Genomic DNA, 19,656 nt, shown 5'->3' with positions numbered 1-19,656 from the left:
GACAAGAGCATGAATTTAATTAATGGGTTTGACTTGCACTGGAAACACACAGTAGAGAAATCACCATACCCACACCTTTGACAGATGCTGTAAACATACAAATGTTATTGTGTATTTACTCATGAATTGTTTCCAGCGTCATTGTGCTAGATACAGTTGAATGCCTTGGGCAGGTGGCAATCCAATGACTGCAACAAATCCTTGTTCTTTGGACACCCAGATCAGAGACTCAAAGGAGCAGCAGGTTAGTTCCTGTTTTCTTGGTTCCACCCGACTTCTGCTTAACAAAGGCATTAGTAATGACTGCTACAGAAAACTCTAGGTGAAAACAAAAAGTGGGTTTGTCTGTTTTCCATTATTGGGAATTTAATTATAACATGAAAAAAAAATCAAATAGGTTTATTCTGCCACTCTGGTAAAAAAAAGGGGGGGGGGAGAGAGCTTATTCTTTTTATAACTGTCTCTGCAATGGATCACCAGGAATGTCTCTGTATTGTTTGATTTTTATTGTATTTTTAATTCTACCCTGTTAAATGTAAAGAGACATAGAAACTGTCAGGCTGGATCAGACCCCAGTTCAGTGCTGTAGTCAGCATCAGATACCTCAGAAAAAACTGTGCAAACAGCCCTGATATTATGGGGAGCTAGTATTATATAACTTTTACATCACATCTATCATGGCTATAAGTCTCTTGTGTCTGAAGACTTACATTCTCCTAAAACTGTTAGCTTTTAAAAACTGAAATCTGATTTTGTCACATTCACTATTGTGATGCTGGATAGTGTTTGGGTTATTTCTGTAGAAACTCATTACACTCTTTCCCTTGGTAACAAATTTATAGATGGCAATTAGACAGACTTGTTATGCTGGAGGAAGAATTTTGTTTACTCCATTCTGAGCTGGTCCCTTTTTTGAGCTGATTGTGTGTTCCCCCATATTTATGTTGTTATATAACAAGATGGCTACACTTTCCCTTTAGTCTACAATGCAGTGTAGGATTTTGCTGTCTGGACAGCTAGAGGACTTAAAAAATGTGTACTGAGAAATGTGTATTTATTTATTTATTTATTTATTTAATAAGAAAGACTGGGAGCATTTTTTGAACTCTTCTATATGGATGGGACTTTTTGGTTAGTGTGGATGTCTGAGATGGGAAGTTAATTTCTAAGAAAGTAGGAAAATAGTGGTGCTTTATTGAACTACTGACAAAATGGTTTAATGTTGCTTTATATGCCCTGTGTTGCCTACTGGTGTGAGAGCATTCTGAAAACTTTAGATGCAGAATGGCATCCATGCTCCTATGATTGCTTGAACCATGTGATATTGTACTAGCAGTATGAGCTCTACCTATTTTGTTGGTTTTGTTGCTGCTTAGAGTTTAAGGACAGGACCTATCTGGAGATTCAAGGAAAATCGAGCCTCTAAATTTCAGAACAACATTACCAGACTGGTGGTGAATGCAGTTATGAATGTTTATCTGGAACTTAAGATTCAGAAAGAGTATTGAAATGTGCAAGCCACTGCATATTTTATTCAGGTAAAATTCTCAGACTTCTCTTCCTTTCCCTATGATGCTCATACCCTGACAAGATCCATGATCCTTGTTTTTTAAAAAGTCATGCCAAAACAAAAACATCCATAATAAATTTAAGTCAGAAAATGCTCTTTTCTATGTTTTAGTGTTTAACACACTCATAGCTACATTGGCCAGATGCTGACACTGGTAATTCTGGTAAATATTCACAAAGAATGCCAGACACCGGGCGACTCATCTTTGTGTTTGTTATAAGAGAACATTTTTTTATTGAACTGTAGAATAAATATTTTACCTTTCTCATCTATATATAACATCTTTAATCAAAGCCTTAGATAATTTCTTAAATTATTATTAACACTATACCTGACAGCATTTTATTATGTAAAAAAAGTCATCAATCTGATTTCATCAGCACAACTTTGTGTAAAGGCCGTTTTGCACGCTCTGGGGTCTTATGTAGGGATGGCTAAAGAAGTAAATCATCATCCTATCCCCAGCTGTTGGCCTCATTTCTGGGTAAGGCCATTCCATAAGGAATATAGAAGATGCTACATTTTCTTTACTCCTTTTTACCACAATTTCCAGCACATATTAGTGTGAACTGAAATCTATTGCTCTTTAGCCTTCATTGCTTCATGTTCTACCGTGTCTTCTCCATGGCAGTGGGCCTTCCTCCAAGGGGAAGAAACTTGCATGATCCTGAAGCTTGGTAAAAGCTGGACTGTGAATGACTTGTACTTCAGTGTTAAACTTGGCTCTGTGTTGTTTTATTACTTGATTGCTGAAGCATCTGACAAATTAAGGGCAAGGCCTTGTCTGCAGGTCGTACCCTGACTTTAGCTGTTTGACCTGTCTCTGCATTGTGTCAGGAGCTTCATGGGGGTGCACTGGGGCAAAGGCTTGTTTTCAGCTGTTGTGCTGTATGGGAAACACTGAGGCTCAGTGCCTGAACCATGTGATGCCATGGTGTCACTGGGCAATAAGAGATGACTTGCAACTGGGCGGAGCCAAGGATGTGCTGTAAAGCCTGACCTCATGCTGTTCTTCTGATGCTCAGGCTCAGAGGAGACTTCATCACTCTCTACAACTTCCTGAAAGGAGGTTGTAGCCGGGTGGGGGTTGGTCTCTTCTCCCAGACAACTGTCAGTAGGACAAGAGGGCATGGTCTTAAGCTCTGCCAGGGGAGGTTTAGGTTGGATATTAGGAAGAAATTCTTTACAGAGACGGTAATCAGACATTGGAATGGGCTGCCCAGGGAAGTAGTGGATTCACTGTCCCTGGAGGTTTTTAAGAGGAGACTGGATGTGGCACTTAGTGCCATGGTCTAGTAACCACAGCGGTGTTGGATCTAGGGTTGGACTTGATGATCTCAGAGGTTCCTTCCAACCTGGCTGATTCTATGATTCTACCCCCTGCAGGCCCTATCTGCAGACCTGCTGTGGATCTTTTCCTTGCTTGCTCTTACTGGGGAGCTTGTGTTTCTATGTTCATACAACTTCTATTTATTGGTGGAGGGGAAGGGGAGATGTGTGTGCTGCAGGTGTTTGTCTGCTCTTTCCAGTATGTTTTTCATTAAAACTGTCTGCTGTGGCATGCACTACCTGATGCAAATATATCCATGTGATTAGCTAGTCTTGCCAGCTTTTATCTGGGTTGCAGCTATCTTCCTTAGGGCCTGTCTCTGTAAGTGGTATTCTGAGGCACCCAGGCATCTTCCAGTCTCTCACTATTTTCAGGCAGTGGTGACAAAGCAACATCAAATTTAGCTACAAAAAACAGGATGGTTTCTGAAGTGTAATTCACTGTCATAAGCTCCTAAGCTTTTGTTGGCAAAGGGCCATGGGGAACCACCTGTAGAAATACAATCTCCCTCTATTCGTGATTTTGAGGATCTGTAAATGGATGACACTAAATCATGGGTTATAATTTAGACAGTGAGAAATTTGCAGACTGATTCTGTAAGTTGAAAAATCCCTTGAGGAAACACATTATGTCTATAATCCTGTCAGTCAGATTGGAGAGTCAGTCAAAAACTAACTTAGGTAAATGGCTTAATAGTAAAGATTGTGCTAATAAAGGTGAGAAATGTATTTTGCTGAAGGCTACGAAAATTGTGGAACTTTGAAGAACGGTATTTCTTTTCCAGAAGATGTAATAGAAAAATGTTCTGAGCTATGATGAGTTGAACATGATGCTTCTATTGCAACATTAGAAATAATTGAAATTACATAAATTTGTGGTTGAACGAATCCCAATGTTCTTAGCATTAGGTTATATATTTGGATAACATATGCAGCCTTTAGGGCTCAAATTTCAGAGTGGGACTTGTTCATCATAGTTTGTAATTGTGTGAATATTACATTGACACAAATGAATGAACCAATGAGGAAGTGAAGTGCTTTGGATCATTTTGAATACTCAATGGTAGCAAACACAGACTTGGGAGCAGGTTTTCCTCATCACCTTTGTTATATGCATATATAGATGTATATATTCCTACTAGCTGTGTTTAGAGTGTGGAAAGTCCTACACTATCAAATTTAGTTTTTAATAGTGTACATTCCTCCAGAAAGGTAAGTGAATCACAGTGCCTGCTGCTTCTTTCTCCTGCTTTTGGTAAGGTACATCCTGCTTTTGAGAATGAGTTTCTGTTGAGAGAGTGGAGCCAAGTTTTCTCTTACTTCAGAAGTATGATACTGAGTGGAACAAATGGATGACCCTTATTCTATAGTTGACATACATTTAAGTGGCTCATCTTACATCAGTGATCAGTGTAATCAACCTCTGCTAAAAATTACACATATATTTGTTTTACAATTTGTTATGAAATACTTGCACCCACAGTGTGAACACCCCTGTCACATCTAGGGGATGAGGATTGCAATCTAGGGGAGCATCTAGTCCTGGAGAGCCAAGGCTGGAGCTGCTGTCAGTGAAGTGTTAGTATGAGTCTTACTCAAGGCTTACTGCTTTTCCTGAAGTTCCTCAACTTGTTTGTGGGAGGTGTAAAGCTGTACCCAAAGGCCAGTAAACCCCATTGCTGAAATAGTTAATAGCTCTACACTTTTCTCCTTTGTGCAGGTAGCATGCTGCACAAAACAGACCAAGACCAGACTGCAGTGGGGGAGCTCCTCTGGGTAAGAAACACAAGCATTTTTGTTAGAATTTAATGTGCACATAAGGGCTGAAAAGGCACATAAAATCCTGCTGAAGCCAGCTTCCCCTTGTCCACTTGAAAGTTCTAGCTGTAACATTGGCAGTATTTTTATCCTCCAGACAAATAAAAGCTCAGGAGGAGGTATCAGCAGTGAGTCCTCTAAGCAAAGCAAAGATGAAGATTTTGGAAGTCGTTTCAGTAAAGCAGGCAGTAATGAAGAAGATTTTCAAAATGAAAAGAATTCCCTAATGTTGCCTCTAATGCCCTTTCAAAGTGGGTAGCAAAGGCATTTTTCAGACAAACTACTGCAATTCAATTAGACTGACCTAATTTTTATTTCTTCTCTTTCAGCTACAGATTTCCACACTGATACAGTTTAGCTTTCTTAAGATCCTGTTATGGCTTGGATGGGACTTGGGTTACAGCACTGTTAATTGAGAGAGTTTAAATACAGGAAATGTTCCCTGAATGCTTGCCTTGTCTGTATGTTCATTTGAGCTAAGAAAACTGAAAAAGGACTGTTTTTGAATTTAGGCTGATGAAACATTTTAGAAGGAAAGCAAATGCTGTTGCAGCCCAGAGCAAATGCTCACTTTTTCAATGAGAAAGAGTAGAGGTTATAGGCCCACTCTTTTATATTTATATCATTATCTTTGTGCTGACTATTCACAGTAGCATACTGAGTGGCACAAAACTCTCACTAAACACCTATAAACTCAATCATGTGCATCGCATCCCACAGTTAGCAGAATTGATTATGCATTTAAAGCAGTTTTATCTAGAAATAGAAATTCTTACTGGGCTTTCTTCATCAGCTTCTGTTTTCTTTATTTAACCTAATTGAAAGCTGCTTTAAAATGCATTGATGACATCAACATTTGGATAAGATTCTGAACTGATGGTTCTAGGTTCCAAGCCTTTGAAATAAATGACAGTTCTTTTCAAAGCGTGAAATTACTTTTTCTTGCAACTTCTTCCTTAATTTAAAATTGCTTATCCTATGAGACTGATAGTCCAAGCATCTTAAGACTGAAGCCTACTTTGCCTATAGATATGGCACTGTTGAGAAGCAAGAATAAACTAATAAATAAACCAGTTTTAAATCAGTGCATCATTTTCTTATGTACAGAATTGCTTCAGTTTAACTATGCCAGTGCAACACCACCCTTTTTTTAGAGCTGTGTATAGTACACACTGGTCTTTCTATGAGCTGCTCTAGGCAATGGTTTTGCAGCTGAAGCAATGCTACTGTAGCATTTAATACAGCTTGGGTTGTCACATTTCCAGTGCCAAAAGATCCCTGTGGTGCCCTGACATGAGACTGCCTTCTTTGCCAGGTGTTAGTATTTACTTGCAATCTGCATATGCAGGATTGAAAGCAAAGGCATGGTTTTAAATGATGAGAGAGATTCTCACTGTTTGCAGTCTTTGATCACTTCATCTGTAAAGAAGGTATTTATTTCTCTGTTGTAGTTTTAACTTACTAGCTGGTATGATTTGTTTGCATTCTAGGGATTTTAAGCAGAGAATCCTCAGTATTCCTTTTGATTTTACACTCACAAATGCTGTGTATCACATCTTGAATGAGATGTATTGAAATTTTGGAGTTACTGAGGGTGATTAAGTCTGTAGAAAAGACTTCCTTTTTCTACAGTGTAATCAGATATGACTTTTATCAGTTCTTCAGTCCTGTGGTTTCATTCTTTCAATGGATGGTTCCTCAGCTTTGACAAAACCTATTTTTTTATTGTTAAAATCAGTTAAAATCCTCGAGCTCTATTATGCATCCCAAAACAAATATTGATACATGGCTTTTCTTTTACAAATCACATTTAACTGAGGGCCCAAGTGATCTATAGGAACTAAGAATAAGTATTATCTCCAGTAATAAAGAACTTTTTTCTCTTAGCTCTTTAAGCTTTTCTCAGGTTCTAGTGGCAGGGATGCTTGTGTGGACTGGGGACACCGGAGCCTGTAAGGGTCTGTGCTGTCCCTTGCACTGCAGTGTTCTAGGTCTTTTGGTGTGGTGATTCACCATATACACTTCCCAGATTTTGACATCTAGAGACATTCCTATTTGTTGTGTATATTTTTTCAGATGACATGTGTTAATAAGGATGAATAGGGAAAGGTAAGTCTGGTTTACAGAAGCTGCAAAAAAAATGTATCTTTGTTCTGGTTGAGAAAACATAGTTTTCTTGTGGTTTCTTTTTAAAATTCTTTGTGAAAAGACCATTTCCCCTTTAACTTCATAGCATGATCTTTGTGGTGATCTTTAGCTATTTGAGAGAGCTTTGAAGTTCTTGGAGCCCTGGAAGAAATATTAGGGCTTAGTTTTTGTGCTCCTTGTCAGTCTGCTAGTTTGATATCAAAGAACTGAGCTGCTGTCCCAGTGTGGATCACAGTGCTGGTAAGATTAGATAGTGAAGTGACAGGAAAGAGAGTTACTTATTGAGACTCAGATAGCTGCTAGATTCTATCAAATCCTACCTTGTTCATGTCAAAAAGACATCAGAATTCATTTCAGCTAGGATGGACAGGCAAATCTGCATAAAAATGTAGTCAGTGCTCTCTTAACCCTTCTTCTGTCTGATCAAGTTTGAGTCTACACATCTCATTGTGATTAGGTGAGAAAGGGGTCTGAAGGAATAAGATATTTTTGTCCTTTACAGGAAAGAAGGCTTTTTCACACTGTGCTATTTGGCATATTACCCCCTGAAATCCTTTAAATGCTTATGTTTTTATTTTCTCTGTAGCAAAACTTTCTTGCAAAAGTGACATGAGTGACTTGCTGTGTAGTTTTCTGTCACAATTAAATTTCTGTGATACTGAACTACTACCAAGAGCTGTCCCTTTTCTCACCTATTCCTTGTCCTATGCTGTATGTATTCAAAAGGAAAAAGTGACTTTGAAAATTCATAATGAACAAAAGTGCTGGAAAAAACAGCAGTCTGCTGTGGCTAGAGCTTAATCTGAGCCCATAAGGTGAGAGCTGGTGAACTAGAGGTCTTGACATTCGCAGAAACTTGGCTAGTTCAAGCTGTATTGGAAGATCCCTTTTACTTTCTTTTTTTTTCCCATTTATTACTTTTTCAGCTAGTAGAAAGTTTTTCAAACATGAAAGAATTGTGGAAACTTGGGAAATCAGTCTTGGGAAAAGGATGTCTCCACAGGCAAAGTCTAAGAAGAAGGAAACAGGTGGTAAAGATTAACATGAGGGCAATTAGCTGTGTGGTTTGGGTGGAGCAATGACTGGGGAGGACAGCTTTGTGAATAATAGGCCTGACTAACTCCCAACAGTCTGTTTGTGGCTTTTCTGCTGGCACTGCCTGCTTGTGCTCTCTGTTGCTCCAGCAGTGGGTGCACTGCAAGAGTGGTTGTGGAACATAGCTCCAGTCCAGCTTCAGCAGCAGTCAGGTGCCACATCATGGCAGAACAATTCATAAAAGCCTTACCTAGTGTTGTGGTTTGAAACCCACAAAAATCCAATTCTCAAGTCCAAGCCCCCCCTCCCACAACTCTGTGGGATATTGGTGTTTGTTATGCATAAGACTTTGCCCAGAAAAATCTGTTTAACTGTCCTAAGTCCTATTACTGGACTTGACAGCAGTATGCTCATGGCAGGTCCCTTCTCTTTGAGGAAGGCAGCTTGACAACCACATTGTCCAAAGCAACCTAAGCTTTTCAAACCTGGTGTTTCCTTTGTCTTGAAGAGTTCCTGCTGCTCTGGGTGGGCTCTGAGCCCCCCTTAAACACAGTATAGACACTGGAACCCACTGCTGTCAAAGCCACATGAGGCAGTGGTCACCACAGGTTATGTAATAACCTCCTGATGTCACCCATTACTTGGGATTTCAGGTACCTGCAACTATGCGCCTCCTAAATCCAAAGGGATTAAAACTTGAACATTTATTTTGCAGGGATAATGTATTCTCTACTAATAAGCAAGATGGAATTGGGTTGTGCCTCCTTATTCTCCCAAAAGTAAGGAGGTGCCAGAAGTCTGGATCCAGTCTGGATCTGTCTAGGTAATCTATAAATGTTTAAATATAGTATGTGTTATTAGATGTCTCTGGGACAGATGGATCAATGAGACCTTTATCACTTACAGTGCCAGTAGATGCTGCTGTAACACAAACAAGAAAATGCTGCAAAAACCTGATAGTAGCTCAGAGACAAGGCACCTATAGGTCTCTTTATAGAGAGAAGTCCTACAGGAAGGGAGGGGGCAAAAGACCTAAAGTATAACGGGAGCTGGGTAATTGTATGCTGTGAGTAACAAACACCTTGGAATCTTCCAAACATCTCACCTGGATGCTTCAAAAAGACCATTCATGGAAAGCTTTGTGGTAATCAATTGCAATCTTTCTTCCATAAAGAAATCTTCAGGCCTCCTGGAAAGCAAAAGAAGTGCCTGGAGAAAGTAGGAGGGTAAACTCAGGCTCTGGTACAGGCTCAGCTTTGTTAACAGGCCTTTCAAAAGGGCTCATTGACATGAGTGCTAAATCATGTTTGTGTTGCGTTTTGCTGGACTAGAATTACAGTGTTTCTCACTGGAAGAAAAGAGTAATGGCTCAGTAAGGAGAAGATTTTCTGCATTCAGGCTTTTCTAGCCTTTATGATGGATGCTCTAGCCTTTGTTTTCCACATAGGTGTGTTATTTTTCTCATGGGAGGGAAAGTAGCAAAAGATCTCTCTGTGTGGGAAGGAGAGTGAAGCTAGTTCTGCAAACATGCTTATTGCAAATACCACCCTAGAGAGAGTCTGCAGATTTTTGGAGACTGAGTTCCATGTGGTAGGTGGGAGGGGTTTCTGTGCTATTGATTAATTTCAATTTGTGTGGGATTTTCCTGGCATAAATGCATGGTGTCTTTGCCAATTAAAGCTTAATTTTCCTTCTGTCAAATGAGCTGCAAAAGCTGTGTGATGAGGGAGTTTTGAGGATGAAGGACTCTAAAATCTGCAAGGCTTGATGCAGCTAACTTTTCCATTTTGTTTGGGAGAAGGAGCATGATTTTTCCTGGAAAGTAGTATATTTACTCATGTAAAAATTTCTTTTCCAGAGTCTTATTCAGGAAACCCTGTATATCTTCTGGAGTACAAAAGGCTTTTTTATATCTTTGGATAATATGCTCCTTGCTGGGAATGCCATGGAGATGAGGAAAACCAAAACAACCTGAATAAAGTACAAATTCTGCAGAGCAACAATAGATTTGCACAGGTTGGGAAACAGGAGGCCAGAAGGCTCTTGATGGACTCAGTCCTTGGGTTAGAGAATTTGTGCCAGTATTGAGGTGAGTTGTTCAACTGTGTTAGCACTGCACTGCACAGTGAGCTCTGTGGACTGAGCAATACTGCAGGCTGTAGGAAAGTGAGAGAAAGTAGAACTGAACAGGCCAGAAAAAAATGTGTTGTAATGAACAAAAAAATTTCAGTCTATGATTAAATATAGTTCATGTCAAGAGCAGAATACAAATCTAGGCTCTTTCTTGGCATGGTACTGAACAGTATAAGCCCTGTAACACAGAGCATACCACTGCTGGATTTTTTGTCCTAAGTGTACTTTAGAGAAATTCAGTCAGGTTTACTTTATCCTGACAAATAGTCATTTAATGCAGCTGTTACAGCAGTGCAAACCACAAGTTTGCAATAAGTTCTTCTGGGGTTCATCTCAAAACACTGGTATTATGAAACAGTTTTTTTTGCAGATTTGTCTCTTTTTTTGCATCGAGCTAGAATGACATAGAGAGTGGAAAACAGTTTCAGAAGATTAGAAGAATCAGTGGTTTACAAACTTCAAAATTGTTTGACACAGGCACTTTTAACATATGTGACAGCTTAACAGGTTTAAGCAAACAGAACCCACAGGGAAAAGAGTCAATGTTGGTTTCACTATTTCAAAGGAAACTTAAGTAGATAGAGGAAAAAAAGCTATTTTGTGTGACTGGAAGACTGAAAACTCTCTTGGGAAGATTTCAAGTTATAACTGGATCTTCAAATTGGAATGCATACATAAAGAAAAGATACTGAAACCTGTTTATAAGTAGCTCGAGTTTGCAAGAGTTACATCTTTAGTTTGTTACTGCTAGGCCAAAGTGAATTATACACAGAGGAGTAGGTATGACCCACAAAGCACATGCTATAAATTCATTGTTCAGACAAAACATATATTTTTCTGGCAAGACTGAAACAGAGGATGATGAATGAACTACTTGGCCACTTGCCCAAATTCATAGCTCCTAGCAGGTCTCAGAATCAGATAGCTATGCATAGGGCACAGTGTTTGGGCTAAGGCATACACAGAAGAATGGGGTTGGAGAAGTAAAAATAACACTTGGAGAACAACATACTTGGTGCAGATGAGTTGGGTTTGAAAGAAAAATTTGACTTTGGTCATCTTAAAAATTAAAGCAACCTTACACAGTTGTCCTGCATGGAAACAGTGGTAAAAATAACTTTATCACTTTTATAATTATTCCTTATTTTTGCTGCTTTTTAATTGGATCACAACATGAAATCCAGACAAGTAATTTGGCTTGCATTGGAACACCTGGAGAAGATCCTTTCCTCAGCAGAAGAATTTTACATGTTGTGGGAGCAAAATTAGTTTATTCTATGAGCAAAATAGTAATACTGTTAGTTATGCCACCAGCGTGCTTGCTTGTAACAAACATGGATAGAGCCTTTCTAAATCTTCATTCGCGAAGCCCAGCCATGATGATGATGTCAAGTATTGGTGGTCCATAGTTCAGATGCCTAGCATGTAGGGGCACCAATCAGGTATTTTGGTGAATAGTTAGGCTAGGGTGTGCCTGGCTCAAGCAGTTATTTCTGAAATGATCTTGTAGTCTGTAATCTAGTACTACTTAGACCTACTCAGCTATGGGAATGTTTGAGAAGGATCAACTATGTACACTAAAATTAGAAAACCTTCTAAAACAGCATAAGCCATATAAATCAGTTTATTTATCAGATTATATCTGTGTCTGCTCTCAGATCAGACATAGCCTGAAAGTTATTCATGTACCTCATGCATTTCTTTTTCATTCATCCTTTTTTTGGGGTAGTGGAGAGCAGGGTGTCTTTTCCCCCAGTTTCATTGCTCGACGTGCTTCCCTTACACAATGCTCCTTCTACCTAACAAGTACGGGAAACGTACCGGGATGCATTTTTTAACCTCGTTGTTCCTGAACATTTCACATAAAGAACGGTCAGCAGAGAGTAGAAAAGTATGGTTACAAAAGATTGTGAAAATGGATAACAAACCTTTTAAAACTGAAAAATACAGAAAACACTAGAAGTCACGCTGAAAAAAATCTTCAAGCAATTACTCTGATACAATACCTTAATAAAGACCCTTTTATATGATATGACTTTTTCTCTTACATGAATTCTTTTTGATTCAAAGGGGTTTTATTTTCTTTTAAATATAGCGTTTAGATTCATGTGTAAAGCATAGAGATAATTTAATCTAGAGCTGTTTAGAGTGTGAGTGAACTTTTCCGTTTGCTTATTTTAAACCAATTTCCTTCACAGACATTGAGTGATGATGGGTGGCTAAGGGAATGATTAGTTCACAATTTTGTGAACAAGAGCAAAGAGCTTTTACATTGTAATTACAATAATTATTTCTCAGAACAAGGCAGATCCAAAAAATTGACCACTGCATTTAAAAGGTCCAAATGTGGCTAAGATGTGCTAATGGTGAGATAGCAACTGCATTTCTGTAGAATTATTGAATTGCTGATCTTGATTGCATTTGCAACCTTTTTTAGTCTCTCAGTAGAACAATACTTGAAAGCTATAGTAAAATATTCATTGCCTTAAAAGACTTAGTGTTGTCTGGCATTGAGCCAGCTTAAAAATCCTTTTTTTTTCCCTTGCTGTTTCTTTTAATCCTGTGCAAAGGAATGGACTATATTCACCAAAATTATCAATGAAGATTGTGCTATTAGGTCTAACTTGCTGGTCTATGTTTTGGCTGTGGAGTTGCTTGTGATGCTGTACGCTAAGAACAGGCTGACATTTCCAGCAGAACTCCTTGTTCCAATAACTACAAATGGTGTGTTGCAGGTCACACTATCATAAAGCAAATACCTGCTGCCTGCGCTGGAATTTTATTTATTGGTCAATTTAACATACTGCCCTGTGACAAGAAAGTTATTGACACTGGGTTGGATTTTTAAAGTATGTTAGTATCTAGAAACAGATTTGACTATTAAAGTGTTTGGGAGACTTTGATTCAAATTCTGCCTCGTACACAGAGCCAAGGGGCTGATTTAGCTACTTGCTTCTCAAACCTGGCCTTCCCCCACATGCAAAATGTGGTGCTCTGGGCTAAATAGGTGCTCTCTCACTCTGGACTGACTGAAATCAGTCCAGACACACTGATTTCAGGGGTGCCATTGTAAAGTTTTATGATGGAAGGATGGCAGGGAAATGAAACAATACTAAGGCTGTAGTTTGATGGTGCTGGTATTGGCTGTGAAAGCAGCCCTAGCATCAAGCTCTTTGCCCTTGGTTTTCCTCTGTTTTCTTAAACTGTCTGATGTTTTTTGATCATCTGTGCACTAGCAAATCCATATGTTTGTACTCTGTATAAACTTAAAGCAAATGGAGAAGTTTTTATAGAAGGTCATTAATGGGATAATTGCACTGAGCATTAATTTTTAATGTATATTGGTAAATATGGATTAACCTTTTGGCAATCTGTGTGCATCCATCCAAAGCAATGGAAAATACTCCCAAATTATTTTAATTTAAAAAGAGATGCTAAGGACAGAAATTGAACATTGTACATGGCAATAGCTCCTCAGGCCCCTGGTGGCCTTCAATTCAGGACTGATGACTGTGGTTTCTGTTTCATTTGCATGAAAATGAAATCTTATGGTATTTTTGGTCTTTATCCCTTTATCCACATTTTTCTCTGAAATGGTGCATGGCAGTTGAATCTGTATCTTTTCTGTGCAGACGCTGCCTATTCATTACTAATGTTCAGTGGAGACATGCATGTACTCTGACAACAAAATGCAGGGCTGATATCAAGCCGTGCAACATCTGCTAAATTCACATGGGGAAAAGGAATATGAAAACAAATACACAAGGGCACAGCTACTGAGATGGTAAATATTGTTTTTTCCATGCCACACCCAAACCAAAAATAGAGACAGAGGGGCCCTTAACAAAGCTTTATCCAGGTTCCTGACAGCTGACTGCTTGTTTTCCAGTGAGTTATAAGTGAACAAGACTGCCAGCTTACTTCAAAAGTATGAATTAGCCTGAGACTTATGCTTCTTTTACTATGAGTAGATCCGAAGTAGAGGAGAAGAATAGCTCCATGGAAATTTGTAGTGTTAAAATCACACAAATACGGTTGCTATTAAGCTTGCTCGCCATAGAGGAGTAAGAGTGAATAACACTTCTTTTTGAGGAAATAAACTGGCTGTAATGTGGTGGAGCAGTATGGATTCACTGGCTGGGCAAGAGGAGCAGCAGGCAAGGGAGCCCACGCTGGCCGTGGGCTGCAGCCCCAGGACTGGGAGGTGCCCTGGCACGGTGGACCTGGGTTTTGGTGGGGTGTCCTTCTGCACAGCCCGGTTGTAGGAGGGAGCACACAGCCCAGAAGGGAGAGGAGGAACTTGCTGGGTGGGTGTGTTGGGGCACAGGTAGTGTTTTCTGCATCCTAGGCTATTGCACAAAGCTCAGGTGCTTAATAAGGTAGATAAAGCTGGGCACTCCCAAATCTACTGCTGATAAAACAATGTTTCACAGTGGCTGTGGGACGAAGGGGGAAGTGAGTGTAAGAAATACATTCCAGTTAATAAATATACTCATTGCAATAAATTCAGTGGGGAGGGTAGGTAGTCAGGGAAGGAACAGACCCACAGTCTTGAGGGGTCCTCAGGACTGTGGAAATGTGGCTCTATATGGCTCATTTGGGTCACTCCCTGCCTCTCCTGCCTGAAAGCTGCTGTCAGAGACTCTGTATCAGGGTGTATCGTAAGAGGACATTAATGCCAACCTGCCTGGGCAAAGTGCCTTAACATCCAGATGCACCTGTCCTGAGCATGGGAGATTGGACGTGAAATAATCTATTTTGGTATGGTCTGGAGAGCTTCTGCTCTTTGGTATGGTCTGGAGAGCTCTCTTGCACAGGCAAACCCATACTGCTGCCATGCTGTTTCTGCTGGCAACAATGTGCTGGGTAGCACTGGCACTCCTTGCATCAGGTTATTTCTTCTTCTCCTGTCCTCTGTTGGCAATGTGAAGATATGATACTGTTCCCACTGGAGGCAGTGTGAGAAGTTCACACTGGACTTCACACTGAAAGGATTTTCAGTAAATGGGATACACTTGTCCTCGTTACTCAGCTCTTTCTGAAAAGCAGATTGCCTGTAATAGCAAGGCATTGGACCTAATTTGCATAAAATCACACAATTAACTGCTCTTTAATGGAAATACACAAATTATTAAATAGTTGGGAAGTGATGCAAAGTTGGCCCAAGCCCAACTGGTAGCATTCAAAAGAGTAAGCCCCAAGGAGATGGCTTACTCCTCTTTGCTATCCTAAATGGAAAAGTAACTTATGTGAATTATTAATAGAGTATTCAACCAGAAATACTTTTCTAACCAGAAAGCATCTGTGGCTTTGCAGCAAACATCTGTGATTAAAGTGAAAAATAGAAATTAAATAAACTTGTATAAAAATGGCAGACAGAAAAAAGTCACACAGAAGAAGAAAACTTGTGCCTTTTTTTTCCTGCTGTGAGTGATTAAATGTTTAGTTTCCAAGCAATGTATTCAGTTCTTAATAAAATTTTAAAGTTCTTCCATATGTCTAAGTGAAAGTGACTCAGAGGAGAACTCACGGGAAAATTGCTGCCTTTTTTTTCCTATTTACAGGAATCCCTTTTGACCTTTCTACTGAAACTCATTTATTTTGTCCATTTTGATATCAAATTTTCAATAAGTAAAACTGCATTGTGTTTTATACCTATCCTCCTTAACAATACATCCTGCTTGCCAGCACTCTTGTGTAGCTCAGCAAAAATCAATGATTTTCATGCACCATTGCTTGGGTGTGAAGTTTTGACATTGCTTCTCTAGCATGATCAGGTGCTAAATGAGGTGCTCCTGGTTAAGGAGCAGTGGGGATTTGGCCACCTGCTCTGGTTAGCCACGACCTCCACATCACAACTTTGTTTTGTGGGCTGACAGGTGACCATATATAATCCTCAGAAAAAACAGGTCTGAAGGAGAAATTGTAAATTCCAATAAAATATTTATGGCCTGACTACATTTCATCGTGTTTTAGTGGATTGAGTCCCTCCCACCTTAAGTCTTTAGTGAAACAGTATCAGTGGAAGATGTAGACAATGCTGAGGCCATGTTTAATTGGATACTGTGCAAACATAGCAAAAGACCATCCCTTCCTGAAAGATGTGAATAAAGGCTTTCCTTGGCTTTTATTCAGTAAAGTCTGAGAGCAAATACTTTTAGCAAGTTTGTTTCCTTGAGCTCAGGTACAAACAACAGTGTGATTAGAGAAGGGCCTCAACACTCAGAAATGTTTACCTTGCGCAGTGACCACTTTTAACCAGGCTTTCCAAGGAAGGAAGCCGTGGTTCCCTTCACTTGAAGCTTTTGCTCTATCTTCCCACCTACCTAGAACTGTGCAAAAATCATCAGATTGATGATTTTCAATATTAGCCTTAAATCTGGTTAAGGTTCCCAGAGATCTGCAAGCTTTTTGAAAGATTTGAATTGGCTTTTGACCAATGCTTGTCTTAGCTCTGGTTTTGGGGTAAAGAGAAAATTATTCCAAACTTCTGGTAGCATTTTCATTCTTATGTTTGCTTGACTTCTCCAAAATTCAAGAGAAAAGTTCTCCTTTAGGCTTCTAATTGTCTTAGTTTCCAGGAACTTCTCTCTTTTTTTTTGGTTATGAGCAGAAAGTATTTGATTTGTGTGGATTCCCTATGAAACAACACTAGATTTAATTCTACATCGATGTGACAAAGCAAGAGAATAGGTTGGTTTGTTTCATCAGAAAAAAAGAAGAGCAGTATAAATTCCTTTACTAAATGTAAAATTGTGGGTATAAAAAACATCTGAACTACTAGTACTAGCTAGCAAACATCTCATTTATATTCCTTTCTTTAGGAAAGGAGTAAACGCTCCCCCTCATTCAATGGCCACCTTTCTGGTCACAGAGTAATAGTGTGCATTTTACCTTCCACCCTACAAAGACACTTTGTGTAATTAACATTCAACAAATTTAACTCCTGAGCTACTAAGAGCTGGTTTACCATGACACACCCAATTTGTACAAACATTTCGTAGAAGAGACTGGCCATGGCAGGCTTTCTTGGTGTTTCAGGTGCAATGTTCCTCCTTGGTGAAAGCCTGTGGTTGGCTGTTTTTGGGAGCTGGTGTGTTCCTCTCACTCCCCTGAGATTTAAATGTAGTTTAGCAAATAAGGCCCTTATCTACAAGAGTTTCTAAATAGATTTTTGTAAGTGATAGAAGTTCCGAGGTCAGTTATAGTAAATTCAGAAGAGTTCTTCAAAGTGTAGTGGCTTATTGCTACACTTCCCACCAGCACAGTTGTGAGCAACTCTATCAGGAGGCTGGTACAATTAGTTTGATAAAAAGACACTTGTTGTCTCAGGCTGATCTAGGCTGATCATACTTGGGTCTTGGCCCTACTCAGCATAAGACCTACTATGTTTCAAGGTGGGCATTCTGAAAGTGAACGACAATTTTTTGAAGTACCACTGGTAAACTTGTTTGGACTCAAATTTATTTTAAATACTGGTAATGACAAAACTATTTTTTTTTCCCCGAAGAAAGTTAAGAGCTTGTTGAAGCAAGTTGCTTCAGGTATAATTATTCTCTACTTCTTTTAGTGTCTCCTAGCATTTTGTGTGAAGAAGAAAAAGAGCTGTGTTTTGCGAAAAAAATACATTGTCTGCAATCACCACCTAATCATTGTAGGAGCAAAACAATAAATACTGCTTGCTGCTTTTGTGCAGTGGGAATCCTTAGGGAGTGGAAATCTTACGATGCATTAGGGATCTTTTAGTAAATTTGGATTCTGTAGCTCTATAGAATGTAGTCTTTAACTGAATTCCTATAAAGAGATTAAAATGCTGAGTATTTAAAACATTGTCTGAAAACAATTACAGTTTAAAGAAAAATCATGAGAAAAAGATCTTTGTGATGAAAATGCTAATGCTCTACACTGGAAAACTCCTTCAACACTAGTAAAAAAAAATGAACTCCTGCAATACTGCCAGCAATTGTCAGTGAATCTTTATCACTCCATGTGAAAACTGATATGCTTTAATGCAATTTAAATTCTTGCTTTAAATAAACTGATTTTAACTGTCTTTCCTTGAAGTCCATATTTTGTAATTTTTTCTCCTTTTATGGAGCACTGTAGTATTCCCCATCTGCCTTTCATTTGCTTTTGCAAGATTTTATTTTTAAATGTACCAAATTCTAGGAGGAGAGATCAGAAATCGTGTAAGTACAGTGAGGAACTGAATCCATTAAAATACACTTTGATTTGAGTGACTGAAACAATGTGCAATTCATGGTATAAGTAAAGTTAGAAGAGTTCTAAATCCCTTCGTTTCAGACATCAAAGACATATTAACTCCCCCTTTGCCCCACATACTCTAACACAACCCTTTCAATAACTAAGAAATCTTAAAAAAATATTACTTTTTAAATAGAGTTGGCTTTAAAATTGTTTTTGTTTGGATTTCCACTGAGCCAACTCTGTTTCTGATTGTAAAAACAATACTATTCTACAACAGGTGGAACAAATGAGAACAGATATTTTCAGGATAAATCTCTTAGGGTATTTTGAAAGGTGCAAAAGAAATACAGTGCAAAATATGTCTTATAAACAGTTTCTCTAGAAAGCACAATGTTACAAGTTTAAAGGAAGAACTTTTCCTACCTGCAGGTTTTGTGTGGATCAGGAAGTGTAGCTTTTTCTGATTACAATCTTCCATGGCTTAGCTCGGCTTCTGCATTTGAATGTTAAATATGTAAGAATGCCTTGTTTAGCTTGGGAGTTTGCATGACCTCTTAATGAGACACTGTAGTTAGTGTCATTGGGTATTAAGGCATCATGTGACTGTAGATGAAAATAAAATCCTTCAAAGTTTGCATTTAATACTTCCTAGAATCTGTAACCCTTTACCTGCAGGCTGGATAAAAGCCTGATAGAGCTCACCATTTTATGGTCAGGGTTAAAAAAAGGAGAAGTAGAAGAGCACGTGCCAAATAATTCCTTTCCTCGGAGGCAGTCACAACTACCACAACAAAGTCCGAGCCTGTCAGTGTATTCATGCTGCCATTTGCATATTCTTAAAATTAAATCTCCCCATATCACAAACAGTGCTGGAGGGATTTGGCAGCAAGTTCCTCTCTTACATGTTGGCTGGCAATGTTTATTTCCCACTATTTTGCGTGATTCTCTACGGAGAAACTCAGCTCTAAGGTATATTTGAAGGCATCACGTCACGTTTACCTGTGAAAGCTGCTGACTTTCCTGGAATCATTTTGATTTGAGTGTGGTGTTTCCAAAAGTGATACAGAAGGTATCACTGCCACAGCCCAGTTAAGAGAGTGTCCCCTGTGCAGGAGGAGAGATTTAACTTAAGCACGCAACTGGGTCAGGTGTGACCTTTAATATGTGTCAATGTACCTGGAAACTAAAAAAAACCTCCCGTAAAGAACGGGCACTCAGATTGCGTCACCTGACTGCCTGTGTCACAACCGGGGGGTGCTGAGCAGGAATAACAGATCCTTCTTGATAGTACTTCGGAAATGTTCAGCTAAATCCCTTCTTTGTTGCTTTTTTTTTTGTGGTGTTAAGCCTCATGGAAGCAGTTGTATGAGGTTTGGCTGCTATATTGAGTAGGTGTGCTGTTGTCACTCTAAATA

At 39.1% G+C, this 19,656-nt stretch overlaps 1 protein-coding gene across 10 annotated transcripts in view; it reads right to left on the bottom strand.

Annotated features, from left to right (window-relative positions):
* CUNH4orf19 (chromosome unknown C4orf19 homolog) overlaps positions 1-19,015 on the bottom strand; it is a 43,435-nt gene extending 24,420 nt beyond the window's left edge. For 9 of the 10 annotated variants that reach the window (XR_007904902.1, XR_007904905.1, XR_007904904.1 and 6 more), the window contains exon 1: positions 18,665-19,015. The gene's annotated coding sequence lies outside the window, so the exon portion shown is untranslated. Of the gene's footprint in view, positions 1-9,005; positions 9,090-18,664 lie in introns of all 10 variants that reach the window. The other variant, XM_051790081.1, reaches the window with a different exon arrangement.
* Between the last annotated feature and the right edge of the window lie 641 nt (positions 19,016-19,656).

The sequence above is a fragment of the Manacus candei genome, unplaced genomic scaffold (assembly GCF_025592945.1).
Source record: "Manacus candei isolate 608988 ecotype Guabito, Panama unplaced genomic scaffold, ASM2559294v1 h1tg000028l, whole genome shotgun sequence".
NCBI classification, from domain to species: Eukaryota; Metazoa; Chordata; class Aves; order Passeriformes; family Pipridae; genus Manacus; species Manacus candei.
This window is presented reverse-complemented; position numbering and strand designations above follow the sequence as displayed.